This window comes from Coccinella septempunctata, chromosome 4, assembly GCF_907165205.1.
Source record: "Coccinella septempunctata chromosome 4, icCocSept1.1, whole genome shotgun sequence".
NCBI classification, from domain to species: domain Eukaryota; kingdom Metazoa; phylum Arthropoda; class Insecta; order Coleoptera; family Coccinellidae; genus Coccinella; species Coccinella septempunctata.
In genome coordinates this window covers 28,897,564-28,917,748 of record NC_058192.1, presented here as the reverse complement: position 1 = coordinate 28,917,748, position 20,185 = coordinate 28,897,564, and the positions used below count along the sequence as shown (strand labels likewise).

The 20,185-nt window shown below is 34.4% G+C and overlaps 1 protein-coding gene and 1 long non-coding RNA gene across 3 annotated transcripts in view; both read right to left on the bottom strand.

Moving 5' to 3' along the window:
* Window positions 1-20,185, bottom strand: part of LOC123311881 (filamin-C) — a 190,048-nt gene that overhangs the window by 116,930 nt on the left and 52,933 nt on the right. The gene's annotated exons all lie outside the window — the stretch shown is intronic.
* On the bottom strand, window positions 3,907-5,300 carry LOC123311884. 2 transcript variants are annotated; one of them, XR_006537552.1, is made up of 5 exons: window positions 5,161-5,300; window positions 4,868-5,057; window positions 4,573-4,812; window positions 4,322-4,515; window positions 3,907-4,227 (listed from the first exon to the last, which is right to left on the bottom strand). It is a non-coding gene; the product is annotated as an uncharacterized LOC123311884 (long non-coding RNA). The 2 variants fall into 2 exon arrangements; XR_006537551.1 differs by having other exon boundaries at window positions 4,577-4,812.

Sequence of the window (20,185 nt, the reverse complement as noted above, 5' to 3'; positions counted from 1 at the left end):
CTAGCGTTAGACAGGTCACAGTGGAGGTCTTTGGTCCACAGTTATAATGGAGAATCGAGAAGGATACAGCGGCGGCCAGATCTGGTTGGAGACTATCCATGCCCTGAGTGTGGAAGGATCTGCAGGTCACGGTTGGGTCTCTTTAGTCACAGGAGGGCACACAGTCGCAACTAGACCTAAGAGGTTACAAGTCTGTTCGAATTTTTTTTTTCTTCTTCTTTTTGTAGATTTATTCCCGGTAACGGTATACAGCAATGATAATGAATGACTTATTTGAGATAAGTTGCAAATTTAAAAGGAAAATAAAAATTAGGATGACATGCTTACTTAATTCAGTATCGATACTTTGAATTTCAGTATTCAATTGATATCGAAAAAACCGCAGCGTCAAATATCGAATAAGTATATGGTATCGATATGGAATACGCTGTTAAGGTAAGCGTATTTTTCCGTCCCGATGCGACCCGGCCTGATCGGCCTAATGGACGCTTACCTTTAATCATCAGGCCCGGATCTACGATTTCTTCTGACCGGGCAAAAATTCATGATGACGCCCCTCCACTCAGATTGGATATAAGAATTGAAAGCTTTAAAAATGTACAGTCTGATAAAATTTGACCATAATCATAATCTTGACAGTTTATTTTTAGGCAACCCAATCGCTGTATGTTCTTCTACATCCCAAATTGGATATGTAGGTATGTATTTTTTTTTCATCCATTGAACAGATGGGTACAATCTTTTCCTATTCGTATCCCTGATTATCAGGAATAATTGGCGCTTCATCTATAGAGTATCCCATCATTCCCATCTCGATTTAGAGAGAAATATCCATTTGGAATTTTGTGGTCCCAGAACTACACAGGTGTACCAATTTCGAGTGCCTATTAGACGTGGCTGTAGAACTGAATATAATTGAAATCTTAAAATTGGGATTATGATATTGTTCGAAATTCTCTAATGAGCTGAAATATTTTTGGAGCCCTAGCTAGTGAAAATAAATTTGTTCAAAAATATGTTTCAATTTTTTCCATTCTGATATGATTGAATATTATATTCAATTTTGAATACATTTATGTTAAAACCATTGTATTCATTCAAATAGTTTTCAAAATAACGAGAATAAACTGATAAAAAAGTCAAATATTCCTAGTCAGTATTAGGCTCAACATCCTGAGCGTAAACCGTTCTCATAACATTCAAGTAGAAGAATGTGGAAAGGTCATGCGTTTTTAGAATTTCAGAAATATCATCACAGGATGTTTCAAATTTTGTGTCGAAAACTAAGATTTAAAATACGTCATAACTTCCCGTTTTTCAAATTAGAACCCTATTTTTTATGATTGCGTTGGATTCTGCAAAGAAGAATAATGATAATGATTTCTGATTTTTTTTCCATTTTTTTTATACTTTGTTCTTAATTCTTTTTTTAGAGTACGATCTTTATTTTTCTTTGCAGAATTCAACGTAATCATAAAAAATAGGATTCTAATTTGAAAAACAGAAATTATAACCAATATTCGATAACAGTTTTCGACACAAAATTTGAATCGCCGTGATGATATTCCTGGAATTCAAAAGATGCATGACCTTTCCACATTCTTCTACTCCGATGTTATGAGAATGGTTAACGCTCAGGATGTTGAAAATAGTAAGAATGAACATAATAGCGACTACGAATATTTGACTTATTCTCCAGTTTTTTTCTCGATATTTTGAAAAGTCTTTGGAATGGATACAATAGTTCTAATAGAACTGTCCCTATTTAGAATTGAATACCCAATCATATCAGAAAGGAAAAAAAAAAAATTTTTTTTGAACGAATTTATTTTCGCTCAGGCTTCAAAAAAATTCTAGCTCAGTAGAGAACTTTGAACAATATTTTCAAAGTTCGAATATGTCCAGTTCTCCAGAAATGTCTAATAGGCACTCGAACTTGGGACGCCCTGTATAGTTCTGGGATCAAAAAATTCCAAATGGATATTGCTCTCTGAATCGTGATGGGAAAACCTATAGATGAATCGCTACCAATAACTCATATAACTTAGGAATACGAATAGGAAAAAAATTGTATCCATCTATTCACCGGTGTGAACCTGGCGTACACGTTTCTTGGATTTAGCGGCCGATTGGCCAGTTGCGTCGGATGTGAAATTAATAATATCGTAACTCCCGTTTCGCGAACAGCAGCTATTAGAAATTTATAGAGATTCTTCGGGAAGTCATTTCGGATGGTTTACCCTGATATCAATTGTTTTTTTCACCTGAAAGGGTCAAAACAAGGTGAAATCGAATATGAACAGCTCGCAGTGTTAAATATTTTACATCGAAATTCATCGAACACGACGGCCTCTATACATGAAATTTTCAGGGAACGTTTATTAGGTATCAATGAAGTACAGTTGTTAATTTTATGACCTATTCGCTATCAAAATGCATCGATGACGTCATCTTCTTCACATGAAACTCGCAAGGAACGTTGATTATGTGCTAATGAATTACTATTATTAATTTCGTGATCTTCGGAGGGGGCTGAGGGGTGGAAATCTCACCGCCTGCAACGCCGTATTCCTTTTCGCTATCAAAATTTATCGATGATGATGGCATCTACACAGATGGTTGTTCGTAAGAATGCTTTGTTAGAATTCCCAGCTTCCGACAAAGGTTCAATAAGGGCCTGAGCGGTCATAAACTCATCTGGTTTGTGCTTCATTCCAAATGCTACCGATTGCGAAAATGAGCAAATTGAGGTATTTCAGATAAAGCTGGTTCATGACCGTAACAAATTTTTACAATAATTTCACGACGTTTTTCTATGCTTAGGTTGATACCATATTGTAACTGTTTTTTATTACTCATCAAGTACCACCAACCCCTTGATAGCATAGGTAGTCCTTAAAACATTCGTTGACAATAGTTTGTAAGAATCGTTGCTTCGTACATAACTATGAGGTGAGATTCCACCCCTCAGCCTCTTCCGAAGATCATGAAATTAATAACTGTACTTCATAAGCACATAATAAACGTTCCCTGCGAGTTTCATGTGTAGAGGCCATCGTAATCGATGAATTTTGATAGCGAATAGAAATACGGCGTTGGGGACGGTGAGATTTCCACCCATCAGCCCCTTCCGAAGATTAAGAAATTAATAACTGTACTTCATTAGCACATAATCAACGTTTCCTGCGAGTTTAATGTGTAGAGGCCATCGTCATCGATGAATTTTGATAGCAAAAAGGAATACGGCGTTGGAGGTGGTGAGATTTCCACCCCTCAGCCCCTTCCGAAGATTATTCAATTAATAACTGTACTTCATTGATACCTAATAAACGTTCCCTGAAAATTTCAAGTGTAGAGGTCATCGTCTTCGATGAATTTCGATGGGAAATATGGAATACTGCGAGCTGTTCATATTCGATTTTACCTTGTTTTGACCCTTTCAGGTGAAAAAACAATTGATATCGAGGTAAACCATCCGAAATGACTTCCCGAAGAATCTTGGGATGTAGAATAATATACAGCGATTGGGGTGCCTAAAAAATAAACTGTGTGAAGATTATGATTATGGTCAACTTGAGGAAAATAACTGTTTTTTTTTTCAGATTGTACATTGTTAAAGCTTTGAATTCTCATATCCAACCTGAGGGGGGAGGGGGGATCATCATGAATTTTTGTCCAGGTCAGAAAAAATCGTAGATCCAGGCCTGCCAGAAACGTCTAATAGGATCTCGAACTTGGGACACCCTGTAGGTATAATCAACTTCCTCGAGAATAATCTCGACCATTGGAAACGAGCCATCATCAAGGTTGAGTAGTGACAGACCGGTTTCGCTCTTACCAGTCCATTTCTTTGTACATATGTACTTGCCTAAATAGGCATGATATTTTCTTATTAATAAACACTTATATATAAAAATCTTTATTAAGAACAAAAATGATGTTATATGATAAAAAAAACACCAATGTCTCATTGTCAGTTAATAATTACCAAAATTTGAAAGATAATGAAAAGAAATAGCATACACAAATATTCTTTAACTCCCTGGCCAAAACACTCACAATCAATTTATATTTCAAACATTTTTGTTGAATGGAATGCGTGCAAAATAATTAGCTCTTGGGGATTAGAATGTCAAAGTAAATGATCTCAATGCAGGACTGTATATCTGTGTTGATAGGTCTTTCAACTTCCTCTCAAACATTTATTCCTTTACCAGAAAGAGGAGCCTACAAAGAGAACATAATTGATTCTTATACAGAATAATGTTTATTCATGAGGAAAATTAAAATATTTTTATGTTGGATTTTGTGAATACTACACCTTAGAAGCACTTATAGATGACTGTGATGAAAGGATTTACTCTGAAATATAGCAGATTATTCAAGTTCCATAGCTTCGACTACAGAATGAACATTACTCCGAAGCGAAAAATAGTTCTCCTCATGAATATGAAGTTTGGCCTTGTTTTATCCGAACTGAATTCTTCTTCAGCCATGTCCCAAACATAGGTTTTTCTAAAATAACAAAAACATATTTCAATAATGAATCTTTAAATGCCACACCTAGCTTACCTACTTCGTTTGATTGCAGAAACTTTAGGTTCAATGTTTTCTCTGTAAATATTTTCTCTGATTGAACAATTTCTTCTGATGCTTCTTTTCAAAAGGTTGGGGAGGGTCTGGAGGTTTTACTCATGTATATTGTATGTAGGTATCATAACAACAAAATAATTGGTAACTAATTTTGCCCTAGGTTTCCTCTTCGGAAAAGTGTCCTCTGATAAAGTACTCATACTTTTAATCAGAGAAGTGCTAAAATATGAATACAGTCTCAAGAAGTATTTTGAACAACAATGAAAATTCTCACCTTGAAGTCTTAGTCTCTTTGCTCTCAAATGTATGGAGTTGGAAGGGCAATGGGCTAACGTTTACTAATCTTATCACAAATTATATCCAGTTGAAGTGATTCGGGCATATATAAATGAATCTAGGATTTTTCCGATCAATTTCCAAACCACAAAGAGAAAACCCATCATTTCGAATCTCGATTGGGAAGGCTATAACAAAAAAAATATTTATCCATTGAAACCATATAATTGAAACCAGTGGTATGAGTCGACACTGAAAACCAAAACAAACATAAAGTTAACCTATACTTACGAATGTGTTCCATTTACAGAATCCTTCGGATTTAATTCATGAAATTATCCGTATCTTACCATTATGAAAACTTTCTTCGAATAAATTTCAGAAGTTTTAGACTGTGAAACACTGCCTGTAACGCTAATTTCGAAAATAATTACAAAATCATACAGATTCCAAAGGTAAACATTCCGATAGTACGGAGTTGCCAAATTGGGCTGAATCTCTGGTGTTTATCTTTTCTAGTGCAATTTCAGGAAAAATATATTTACTCATTTTTGAATGAAAAGTATTCCTTTTACCAAATCAGAAATGAAAAGGTTTGCTTTATGAGTTTCGATCTCTGTCTCAGCAATTTTCTAGCCCAATTTCTTTAGCTTTTACATTTTTTAGTTAAAAAACATGCTCGTTACGGCTGACCCTCGCATAGAGTTGGCAACAGCGCAAGTGAACAAATTTAACCCATAATAACCTACTGTTACACATATGTAACGCAAATTTCACTGGCAAATCTATTTTATTTCTCAGTAACTGTAGCTATTAGCGTTACATATATGTAACACCATTTTTCTCAAACAAAAACTATACAATTATCAAACAGAAATTGAGTTGTTTTTGTCTTGTACACTCTATAAAAAATATTTATTCAATTAGAATAGTGATCATAACTCAGGTTATTAAGGGTTAAGGTGTGTTCCCAGTAAAATGTAAACATACTAACTTTCTTATTAGTCTAAGCTTTGAACAATAGGCGCCAAATTTCGAATTCACTGCTATTGCCGCGTTAGAGAAATACCTTGCTAAACAGTATACAAAATCACTTTCCACGGGTAAGCAAACAATTTCGACTAGATTTTTCCGCTTCACAACTCTTACTAGAATTTTTTTTTTCATAAACCTTCCTTTCTCGAAAATTTCAGAAAAACCGTATATTTTCACGAATTTTTGAAAATTTTGACACCTGCATTTTTGTCCATATGTTTCTCTTTTCATAACAACTAACATATCAAAAATGCAGCTCTTTCCGAGAAAAAGTGATTTCAGCCCTTCCTTTACTGGACCATTCTACCTGCTTTGGGAATTCGCATATCGGTTCCGTCTTCCGTCTTTAAACTCATCCCCTAGCTAGAGGGGCTGGTCTGAGCAGCGTTGCCAGATAAATTTCATTACAGAATATTATGGCGATTTTCCTTGGGGGCATTGTGACTGCTCACCTTAATTCAAATGAATTTTTGTTACATTATTACATGAAATGATAATGGGACATAGTGTTGCATTCCTCGAAACGATGATACATATTATAAAATTATTAATGAATACATGCCAATTATTTGTTATCAAATAACTGCTACTCAGTATATCAATGGATGATTTGAATAATACAGTTCTTCGCTCAATAAATACATGCTACATAGGGTGATAAACTGCGATGGCCTATTAAGAAGTTCAATTTAATTATCATTATATCCTGAAAGCGAATCCAATCATTTTATGAAATATTGGTTATGATGATGTACAGGACTGAATTTTTACGTGAATTCATTTCTTGACTTTTATTCCTTTAAATTCACAGCATATTGAGCATAAAATCGTTCAAAGAAGTGATTCACCATTGTAAAATCCAGCTTCAATATATGAAATTAAATAATGATTTAAATTTTTTTTTCGGTTGCAAAATATCATTTTTGTTCGTCAAGTGGTCAATACTATTAGTGAATCAACTCATTTTATTGCAAAAATATAAAAAGTAAGTCTACTACAACAAGGTACGAACCATGATATTCCAGGCGAAATTCAGAACTAGCTGTTCGGCTACGTGCGCCCCTTTCAAATTTTGGGTATATCAATTCTAATTGAAAAGCTAAAGTTTAACTTTTGAAGATCATTTTCTCTGAATCTATTGAGCGTTGCGCTACCATTTCTAAGGAAGATCACCCCAAAAAAGTCTCATTCCAAAATGAATTCCCAAGATAATGCCCTCCTTGTGAGCTTCCCCCCCCCAATAGCTCAGGACACCCCTAATTTTGCTGGTTTCCCTGAATTTGAAACATACTAAGACTAAAATAATTACAAGATGAGCAAAAATATCTAAAAGTTCTCCCGTAAAAAGTCGGGACTGGTTCCAGTGTATCCGCGCCTGAATCCTGGTGTGCTAATGTAAAATTTCTTCGAAAAGTATGAAAAGTGGTGTGTATTGCAATTCAGTACAAAGCTGAAGAAGAATACACCACCTTTATCCAAAAAAACACAAAAAAAAATTTTTTTTCGAGCGTCCCCAAATGGTCACATACATGCATTTTTCCCTATAGATAGCAAAAAAATTCACATATGGGCAAACGGATCGAATTATATGACCCAGAATTACAATGCGAACCTAACTATGTCATTATATTTGATATATGAGAAATATATGAAATGTCCTCAAAAAGACCGATTCGCATATATATATATATATATATATATATATATATATATATATATATATATATATATATATATATATATATAAATCTATATCAATAACGGGTTATTGGATGAGAAAGGACTGCAATTATGTGATATAGATTCATAATAAGAGTTGGAGTTACCGATTTGTGTATATATATATATATATATATATATATATATGAACCCGTAGTTCGGTGTGACCTCCGTTAAGTTCATTGGGCGACCTGACCTCCGGGTGAAGGAGTTGAGTAATTGGAATAATTTTTGTTTATATATGTAAAGGGGAAGGTAAATAAGAGGGGAAAAGATTTTTATCGAAAATTTTTTTTTCAAACGAATCAGACCTTACTACCTATATATTTATATATATATATATATATATATATATATATATATATATATATATATATATATAGTTATAAAGTGTTAATACCACCTCCAAAATAGTAACTCGTTTAACGCTCTCACCTCATATATATCGATGTCACCTCCGAAATCGGAGGTGACAACGTTTTGCCTTGTTTTTTAGCTTGTTAGATTCAGGAGGCTTCAGGGACCAACATATCAAAAAATCGTTTTGAGGTCACAACGCACCCCCTTTATGTACTGAACAATCTTTTAGTTCGAGTGTATATCACTGGCGCTAGTGTGCTGAGCTGTATATCGGAGAATTGCTCTGAAAGACTCTTTGCTCGTTAGCACCTCCGAAAATGACAACGTTGTACTGTGCAAGCAGATGTAGACAGGCGGAATATCAGTATACGGAGGAATTAAGTAAAGAGAGGCGCAGCGCGTTTTCTCCTCCATTATTGCAAGCCAGGCGGCGTATCTCAACGATTTTTTATCGCATTCCTTTGTAGGGGAAAGAATCACGTGAAAGAGAACCAATCTTGGCTCTCTCGAATGGGATTATGACTGTTTATATTTCATCGTGCGTATATCTATGCATCCGTTGAACTTCTTTCATCTCAAGCTAACACTATAATTCTGAATTTGGCGAACTATTTCATTACCTATCTGAAAACGAATCGATTTGAGTCTTGTCCATAATGATATTTCTTCTCTCTATGGAAATGATCCATATAGATAATACTACCTATTAGTATAACGAATAATCAGTATTGTTACATTGCATATAATAAAATAACCTGTTCAGAGAAAAACATTTTTTGGATAAGAAAATTCAGATGTTAATGGTGATGAATATTCAAGGACAATGAGCCAATCCGAAAATTTTCATTTCAGAATCAGGAGAAAAAAATGCTAAAAATTTCACAATATCACAGAAATGAACAACGTCGGCTAAACCGAATGTTGGACATTGTGTTATTTCAAATGGAACGCTCTTTATATTTTTCTTGAATCAGATTTCTCAATGATTTTGAGGAATCCTTAATCCTTTGCTCAGAAACATCTCTTTTATTATCGATTATGTTTAAATATTGGATTTTCCCGAAAATTTGAAGAGCTTGTACCATCTCTCTGGTTTAAATATTTCAGTGATGTATCATAAAGAAAATTACCAATTATATCGAAACAAGTAAGATTTTATGAAGAATTCGCCAAAACAGATTTGCATTTTTCGATAGATCATACAGGGTGTAAGGGAAAAAATAAACAATATTGAAGTCTTTGGAAGGCCTCGAGTCAAAATATTTTGAAATTGCAACCATATTTTTGTCAAGATATAATGAATCTTCAAAATGAAATTAATAATATAGATACATACTCGGATACATATGATTGAGATACAGATGATTGATTAACTTCTAATATCTAAAATAAAAAGGTACATAGATAAAAAATAGTGGATGCTATTTATACAGATATGGCAAAACCATTTGATAAGGTGCACCATGCCACTTTAATATCAATACTGGAGGATTTTGGGGTCACTGGATCACTTCTTCAGTGGATCGCATCTTACCTGGAGGGGAGAAGACAGTACGTGGTCGTTAATGGTCAATCATCTGAGCTGGTGGACGTCATGTCAGGAGTCCCGCAGGGTTCCCATCTCGGACCGCTCCTTTTTTTAATTTATTTCAATGATGTATCTGAATGCTTCCTTAATACCTTCCATAGCTTATATGCCGATGATTTGAAGATTTATAAAAAAATTGTTGATATTGGTGATGTTGTAGCCGTCCAGGAAGACCTAGATCGTTTATTGGTTTTCTGCTCAGAGAGATATTTCACGTGAATGTGAAAAAATGTCAGCATATCACTTTCACAAGAAACCTAAATATTATCAAATCTTCTTTTTTTCTTGACGGGCTCGAGTTGGAAAGAGTAGATATTGTTAAAGATCTCGGAGTTTTATTGGATAAAAAATTGTCTTTCGAATTTCATATAGATGCGGTGATTAGAAAGAGTTTCGGGATGCTCGGTTTTGTTTTAAGAATCACCAAAAATTTCAAGAACGCCCTCACATTAAAAACACTGTATATTTCTCTCGTAAGAAGCAGCTTGGAGTATGCTACCCAAATCTGGAATCCTCACTACCATAAGTATATTAACAGAATAGAACGTGTTCAAAAAAAGGTCTTCAAAAGCTTGAATTATAGATTTAATCCGAACAATTCACCTAGAGATTATGGAAGCTCCTTAATTGAACACAAATTTTTGAGTCTGGAAGGAAGGAGGGCGCTGCTTGATGCTATGTTCTTGTACAAGATATTAAATAATTTTTTCAGTTATCCGTTAGCGTGTTCACTTACTATAAATGTACTACAGTATCCTGGTCGTATCAGAGGTTTGTTTTGGATCCCTAAATCTAGAACTAATCTTTATTATCATTCGATTTTCCCTAGAATAATGCGGTTTTACAACTGGCATATTAATGATCTTGACCTTTTCAATCTTAGTTTGGGAACATTCAAAAAAAGGCTGTCGACATATCTGTTCAGAAATTACATGTCTTGATTCCTAAAATGATTGATTTTGGCTCTTCTTGTTTTTGTTTGATGTGCAGTTTTTTTTTCTGAATTGTCTGTTCGTAGTTGGCTCGATGCTTTGTATAAATTTTTTTTTAACGTTTTTCATAATAGAGTGTGAAATTATTTCATAAATTGTAATCATTGTGAACCTCTGTTATTGGATTTTCTGTTGAGGTTAGAAATAAATAAATAAAATAAATAAATAGCTATATACAGGATATCTGTAAACAAATGCGAAGGAATAAGGGAGATGATTCCTTAATGGAAATAAGCGGGGGTATATCCTGTAAATTTTCCAAATCGACAGACCTTCCAAAATACAGCCTTTGGAAGGCGATGACGAGTTTACAGTTTTTAATTTTTTTTACTGGTTCTAAAAAACACTGAGTCATAAAACTATACATATTATGAAGCACTGAGTAGATTGTTACCAGTTTCAACTTCGGCAAGCTCGTAGTTTAGGCGGTAAATTGCTATCGATTTTTTCAATGTGTCTCTCCCTTAAATTCAAAAATTTCTGTAAAAATGTTGAAATTTGAGTTATTATGCTATTGTCATAGAAGTATACGAAACTAGCAGGTCGGGGATCCAAGATTTCGGGCCGATTCACCTCAAAAAAACATAATAAAATGAATTTCGTGAATACCTACCGAGGCTGAAAACCACTATTCTCCGCTATAAAAAATTAGTATTATTCCAATAATATACCGACTTAATGAATGCTACGTTGCTATTACTATAAGGCCCGGTTGTTCAGTTCAGGATGAGGCCGAGATTTAAGATGATCCTAGATAATCTGACAGAACTGAACTGAAATGTCAAAATCAATCTAGGATAAACTTTAATCCTGAACTGAACAACTGCTATACATGTAGAGTTTCGGATTTTGCGAGAATCTACTACTTTTTCTTCAAAACAACAACTACGCTGAAGGAAATGTGATTGACTGTTAGCGACGCGGAATATCAACCATCTAAATTCTGTAGTCCATACAAATTTTTTTGAACTCTCATCATACTATATAGCAGTCGGATACTGAAATCCGTCATTTGTCAAAATGAGTTGTCAGTTCATAGACTGACCAACATTTTCGAAAGCTATTGATCTATTAATTAAATCGTTCTATAATTGGTCCTAAATTGACAGTCGTATTGTGAAAAACGATCTGCAGCGGATTATCTAAACACGAAATAAATTCTGAAATGTTTCGGATCATAAGGTTAATTGAATAAGTATCTTGTTCGTATCATTTGTTGAACTTATTATTCTAAATATTCTTCAATGAATGAAAATATAATATCAACACACATAATTTTTTGATTTATTCGTCATCAAATCATTAAATAAATCGTTTCTCGAACAGTTTCGAGTCTTGGGGCAAATATAATATTGAATTATTTACATCATTATTTGTCGAACTTCAAAGTTCTGAATGAATTAAAATCTAAACTTGACAATATACGAGACAGTTTTCGCAAGAGTTTCAATGAAATCTGAAAATTTTCATCATTCTGGAGCATTCTGGACATCAATAATTCTCGAATCATCCATGGCATAAATTCAATTTTATCCAATATAACACGCAAAACGAAATGTTACTCGAACTCATCTTGAGCAATTCTCTCCTGAAAAGCTCGAATCAGGTAGAAAAGTTTGAACCCTTCGTATCAGCATTAACACGTGTTTTGCAGTAAACAGATGCCGATTTCATTTTCAACGGGCAATGTAACCAGGGTCGGGGGGATGAACCAGAGTCTCTGGATGAACGTTTCTCACAACAAGAAGAATTTGAATTTTCATATGAGGGTGAGGGCATTTGTTTCAAAATTTTCAGAGTACAAGGAGTATACAGGGTGTTTCACGAGTAAACAGACAAATGAAAACCGTGAATAGAGGGCATTGCGCTGAGTTCAAAATCACCCCATATACAGGGTGTCCCAAAACTAGTGAATCAAACGTCACACTACGATAGAGTAAACCAAATATTATCGAATGACACCAACATTAGTTCAACGAAAACGTACCGTTTCCAAAATAATCAGAATTTTATTAGAATACCTGAAGTTTCCGATTTTCGAACTATTTTTCTTAATAACAGGGCCAGTTTTAAAAGAAGGATATCGATTTTAAATTATATTGAACTGAGATTATTGTTTTATCTCCCCTAATTGAAATTATTTTAAGTAGTTAGTCGATAACCATAACCTAAGTCTCGACCTAAGTTGATGTTAATTGAAACAATTGTTTTTTCTACATGATTTTTAATACTCAGATTAAACAGGGGTGATAATATGGGAGAAAAACGCTATCCTTAATCACAAATTTGCCTTGTAATTGAAAAAATAGTTCGAAAATCGGCAACTTTAAGTTAGGTTTCCTCAGAAACCGTACATTTTCGCTCAACTAATGTTGGTGTCATTCGATAGTATTTGATCTACTCTATCGTGGTGTGACGTTTGTTTCGATAGTTTTGGGGCACCCTATATATAGGTTTCTTCAGTGTTTTTTGAAATTTCTCGAATTTCCGTTCGGCTATAACTCAAGTTATCAAGTCGACTGAAAATTTATATTAAGCCTTGAGTTGTTAATTTCATTGAAACAGAGCATTTAAATTCGACAAAAATCAGGACCGGGCTCAGTGAGGCTTTACTTAACTTCAAACTCATAAAAACACCGTGTATGTAGTTTTTTAATAATAATTTAAACTTTTTTGTTATCTGCATTATTATTGCCTCAAAATGAATTGATTTTTGGGTTGCCCTACCTGTTGATCATGTTCTAGAAAAAATTGTTTTGGTCAGACGCCTCTAAGGAATAGAGGACTTCATGAAAAATAGAAATTCTTAATTGATTTTTTTCAAAGAAATGAAATGAATGTGTTCAACAATTATACCATATTCGGTCTTCAAAATAGTCATTCACATTGATGAAATGTTTCGAAATTGATAATGCACAAATATGGATGGAAGAACTACGCTATCTTGAAACTAAATATTAAAACTTGATCTTCAGAATTAATCTATTTTTCTATGGACAACTAGTTGTGTGAATGAAAACAAAGAAAGAAATCGCGTGGTGTCAGATCTGGAGATCTAGCAGTCCAATGTTGGGGTCCTACCCTTCAAATGAAATGACCTGAAATACTGATAAATACTTTTTCTGGTGCATGAATATCATCAATGTTTCAATAACAAATTGTAATAAGACCAGACCAATCCATAGATTTCCATAGATCCAATAATGAATATAATGGAATAAGTGAAGAATTCGAAAGTGAATTTATCATACTTATTCGAAGTGCCAATCATTACCTTCACTAAAAGACCAAATGAGGTGAAAATCAATTCGAAAAATTACTTCAGGTCCACGTTGTCCATAAAAAGCGATTCATTCGGAAGATATCAAGTTATAATTATTATTTTCATGATAGCGTATTTTTTTATTGCTATTTTTGTTCATTATCAATAATAAAGCTTATTATCACTGTGAATGATTTATCTGAATAACCAGATATGCTAAAATATCAAAAACGAAAAAATTCAGTTGAACATTTCCAATTCCATTTTTAGATTTCCACATCTGATTGGCGATCATATTCATACCATTAATTATTGTGAAGTAAAAGTCAATATGCAGCGCTGTTTTTTCTAGAGGCATTTCACCACCAAATAATTATTCATCAAAAATTATCCACTGATGAAGCATACCAAAATTTCATTGATTTTGAGAAAATCTATGAAGATACCTGAAAAATTTAAAATTATGACGAAAAAAACTACAGAGTGTTTTGCATGAGTTTAAGTTTGAATATGGCCTCAATGAGTCCGGTCCTGTGTTCGTCAACTTTTAATGTTCTGTTTTATTGAAACTTACAAGCTTAAGCGGATAATGAGTTTTTAGCCGAATACAACTGAATTATTTGGAGTTATAGCTGAACGAAAATTCGGGAAATTTGAATAAACTCCTCTGTATATCGGAAACGGAATGCACAAGACACACATATGAGGTGTTTTTGAACTCAGCTCAATGCCCTCTATTCACGGTTTTCGTTTGTCCGTTTACTTGTGAAACAACCTGTGTACTGAAAAATCGCAAAGGACACCTCGAGCAATTAAGAAATGCCATTAAATCGAGGAGTTTCTTTTGATCCGCTATGATAGAAAATGTCAATATCCAGATATTATTATTATTCATATAATAATATCTCGAAAACCAAGGCACTTTTACCAAATCTGAACCGCCATAGAGTCCTCTACCCGCAGTATCCATATTATCCATTCATTACGCCACACCCTGTATAATTATTATCATTATATCAATGTATTGAAAATAAACAGACATGAATACGAGCCAGTTGTTTTGTGAGGTGAAGCCCCTCTTGCTTCAAACATCTTTTAATTATTTTGACTACTATTCACGCAAGATGATTTTTGTTGAAGAATTCAACATTCTTGTAATTATCCGTTCATTTCTTCAAGAGATACCCATTCCCTACCACCTTTGATTATTTAACTCAATGCTAACACTGCATCGAATGCATTTCATCTTCGGGTTGATTTTTTTGAATTCTACAACTGATGTAACGTCTTCAACCTCCAGCCAAAGAAGATAAACAACAGTAATTCTCCTGAAGCTACTGATCACTTGTATTTTCCATATAAATAAATAGATTTGGTATTTCTTCAATCAGTTTGTATAAACGTCAATTATGTTCGTTACATATTTTCGACTCAATATTTTCCGAAGTGATTTGACATTGTGATGAAATACGTAATTACTGAGAGACTCACGTAGAACGGACTAAGTAGCACTGATTTAAAACTCAAGAATGTTTCGACAAGCGTCTTAACCCAACATTTTCGTACCATACAGAGTGAAAGGTATCCAATTTCCAAGGCCAATCCAGTGCTAAAATGAAAGTGAATGAAGTATAGAAGCTGAAAGTAAAACGTACAGTCCCTGGCCATATTATTAGACGCATTGATTCGATGCAAAATTTCAATATTGAATTATTAAATTGAATGTATATGTTACATATACTTCATCTGTAAATGGTTTTCACATATAATATATCATATTCAATAAAAAATATTGATTTATTGATGATTAAACATGAAATTCTAATATTTTGCTGAGCCACCCTGTGTAGCTAGGAGAGTTCCATACTATCATTGCAGAATTTTTCGGTTTGCTGCATTCGAAGATAATGATTTCATATGTGGATTATCGAAATAACGTCCGAACCTGCAGAATGCAAGACGTCCACTGGAAGACATAGTACTGAATCATACTTAAGTACTAACACTACAACATCAAAAATAAATGCCAAATAGAACAATTTGATGAGAGTCGTAGATAAAACTGACATTCTGTGGAAATGAAATTCAAATATTCTGCTTTTTCCTCGGGCAAAACCCGTAAATATGAAAAAAATCCTCAGTGCGTCTAATAAACTGGCCAGGGACTGTATATCTTTATTGATTCATTCAGGAAAAACATTTATATGGAGTTCCTAATGTCGTGAATATAATGCCCAAAAATTAGACTACTATTTCATACCAGAACAAATTCGGTAAAATTGTCTTTTGAATTAATCCCATATGTCACGAAAAATTTCATTTTCATGCATCATTCATTTTGGGACCTATATGGTATTAAACTCCCCTATCTGACAAAGTATCGTAGACATAAGGATATTTATTCAAAACTGTCCAAATTCATTTACACCGAGATCACGAACCTTATCAATCAATTATCAGCGTATGAAGTATCGTTCTCGAACTATTTACAGGTTTCAATATGTGTGAATGAATCGGAAGAGCAGCTGTATTCTTTATATGAGTAGAATTCGAGCTGTCTTACTTTCTGTCCTCCTAAAATCTGACAACGTTGCGGGAGGTGAGAGCGCACTACTAATAAGAAATATATGCGGAGGTAGTAAGGTCTGATTCGTTTGAAGAAAAATTTTTCGATAAAAATCTTTTCCCCTCTTTAGGTACCCCTGCTATTTACCTTCCCCTCTACATATATAAAGAAAAATTATTCCAATAATATAACTCCTTCACCCGGAGGTCAGGTCGCCCAATGAACTTAACGGAGGTAATAACGCACTACGGGTTCATATATATATATATATATATATATATATATATATATATATATATAAATAAATAAATATATATATATATATATATATATATATATATATATATATATATATATAAATATATATATAATAAATAATATATATATATATATATATATATATATTTATTGATGAAAGTTACCATTTTTCGATTAGCAGGAGCTTGTCGTTGTAATGAATTAACAAAATATAACATTGGATGATGTCGAAGAGAAAGAAAATTTACTGATTATAAAAATTCCCGATTCAAAAAATTACACTACTCGGTCATTTGTGGTGATCGATGATATCAACGAAGGAAATATCATATCTCTTTACAGAGTAATGATTTCCAATTTTCTGAGAAAAATTGGAGTTCATTTTAGTGCATCCCTTTCATTTCACATTTCCGCCTTTGAAAATATTTAATTCTCAAATATTCAGTACATTCATTCCGATAGGCAGAGTAAATGTAAAAAAACCGTTTATCTGTGTTTAACGTTGTTTTTCTTGCATGCCGTTGAAGATTTTGACGTTTTTCTGATGTTGATATGCGATAAACCGGAGCTGGCGACGTTTTTCATTCTTGTCGCATTCTGGAATTTTCAGATTTTTAGCGTGTGGGGGAATTGCCTATAAAAGCAGATTTTCCCCCGCGACGGTCACTTTTACTTTTGACTTTTTACTCTTTAGTCACTGTTTCGCTCTGTACTCTCTTTTCTCTGCGATTCGACTTCAATTGTGTGCACGACAAGCCGTTCAGCGAATTTAGAATAAATTTTGTATTACGAAGTTAGTGCTCTTAGGAATTAATTTTTAGTTTTCGTTTGTTTTCCGCGAGTGCCTGGAATAAAGGAGGTAGGTCCCTGTCTTTACCGTTCAGTTTCTTTATTAGACCTACACCGGTTACTTCTTTGACAATGATGTACTGTATCGCTTTCTGTTATCTTTTGACGTACTTTACCGTGTTTCGCGAGTCTGACTTTTCCCTTCGCTATCAGTAATGGTGCGTAAGCCCTGGGGGTAGCGAAGAGAAAGTACCGTTAACCCCCCTGTCCGCGTCATCAGTGTTGAAATAGAAATCTCTTCTTTTCTATCAGTCATGGTGCGCGAGCCCTTGGGGTAGAAAATAAGCAGTGGCGGCTGGTCTGTGAGGGCTATAGGGCTACAGCCCCCCATATAAGAAATCACAAGAAATCAATCCTTCTATGCTATTTACCTTCCCATACGATTTTCAATGAAAATATTACTTTCCACGGTTATTTATATAATTTATTAATGTAAAACTTTCATGCGACTCCTGCAGTTTTGTTTATTTCAATCATAATCTAGCAGTTCGTCCCTGCATGGGCGATGAATCGTATAGCCCCGAATTCTTGCATTCGGACAGTCATTCGGCTCCAGCCGCAACTCTTCGTGTCGGTCGTTTCAAGGAGTAAAAGGGCTACGATAAAAGTCGCCCCTATCCGCTTCATTCTAGCCGCTGCCAGCTAGCGTATAGACAACCTAGCGTGCGTTCGTATTTGTTTACGTTTTGAAATAACGGCGGACAATAGTGTTCAAAATATTTTAAAAACTGATTTCGCGAGGCTTTCGCTGGCGGAAAAAAGCCGTATTCAACTGCTGGGTAGACCGACTCCCGATTTAAATTCAACCCAGGCAGATAAAACTTCTTAAGCAAGACGATTCTCAAGACAAGTGTATAACAATTGATAACGTATGGGCAAGGGCAGGATTTAGAGATTTGAAGCACCTTAATGAGAAAATTAAGAAGCATGAGCTATTTGCCAAGCATGTAAATTGTTCGACAGAATTAGCTTTTCTGGTTACGACTTATATCGCTGCTCAATTAGAATACCGGAATAATATTATTAAGCACAACGAGCAAGCAGATAAGAACAGGTATGTTTCAAAAAGAATTATAAATTGCATACAATTTTGCGGAAAACTGGTTTTGAAATTTCATATTTTTATTATTACTCTAAAAGTAGCCCCCTAGTGAACTAGATCACGAGCCGCCACTGAAAATAAGAGATACCGCTCGTCAACAGTGAAATCCCTTATTTGCGCTCAAAATATACATTTTCTTCGCTATGTCGCATCAGTCGTGGAGCGTAGCCCTTGGGGTAGCGAATAAAAGTCTCGAATAGATCCGCCCTGGTTGTGTTTCTTTTCATTTTCATAAATACAATTAATTACATACCGATACCGTATAGCAAGTCATTTCACTTCGCGAGGTCATCCTTAGTATCCATTTCGTAAGTTCTGGTTGGCGCATTTTATTGAACAACCTTTGATTTTTCACTGTACCCGGTTTAAACTTTACAAAGTGCTCGCGATCGGATAGAATTTCCAGAATGTATGTTTGCTGATTGATTCGCTTATATTTCATACCTAGGTACACATGTTTCCGTTGTATATATATAGAATCAGTTTCCGAAGGTGTGAATAAACTGGTACACAATTTGATTTTGACTACTTCGTTATCGCTACCACCCTAGATAACAGCGAACTCTGTCTCCGACTTTCCGACTAGCAGCTACTCTCGTAGGTTTGCTATTCTTCCTACTGAAAAGAATAGCTGGCGCTCGAGATAAGTTTTCTCCGAGGTAACCACGTTACAACAGAAAGTATGTTAGTTTGCTTCACATCGACGATTTTTTTTCAATTACAGGAAAGGGCATTGTACAGTGTAGTGTGTAGGAATTAATATCTTCAGCAAAATTCCATCCGAAATTGCCGCGTTCTTGAACCTTCCAAATTTCGAACTATACAGGGTGTTTCCTCATAAACTGGACAAAAATATATGGTCGGTAAGTGATACCGGAGAATCATTTTTGCCTTATATGACTTATAGGTATCCCGTTTTCGACGCATGAGCGAGATACAGGGTGTTCAACGTCATTTCTGAGCAATATTCTACTGAATGTGGTATGTTATGTATAAACCTCAAAGTAATGGTCACATCCTAAAATTTTTAGGTGCTCAATTCAGAAAAGGTGGAAAAATCGGGGAAAAAAAAATAACAAAATGGCGGAAAACTTGCAATGTTCGTGTTTTTTTTCTCGGTTGTCGAATTGAATTTCATTTTCTGAATGCTCAAAATTTTCGAAGAATTTCTGTGAGATAAGATACGGCCTCCTAAATGACGCCACTGGATATCCATTACTCGCAAAAATTTTAAACTACTCAATATAATTTAATGAAAATTTGATATAATAAGAAGTAGCAAGGACCTCTGGAAATACTGTCCTTAAATTTGAATTAGTTTGTTTAGTTTAGCAGGGGTGGACTAGGTTGTTAAGATGCCTTTCTAGGCCAAAATTGCTCTGTAATTTTGTCGTATTCAATACCATAAACTAAAACAATTGACACATAAAAAAGAAATTCGAACATGTTTTTGCTACCCAGCAACCTTCAAAACTCGGCGTATTTCAATCTTGAGACTTCTTACATTTTTGAGTTCATAGAACAAGGATCATGTGGACATGTGGAAAGAAATATCATTTCTTAAAATGTGGGCATTTCACTCATG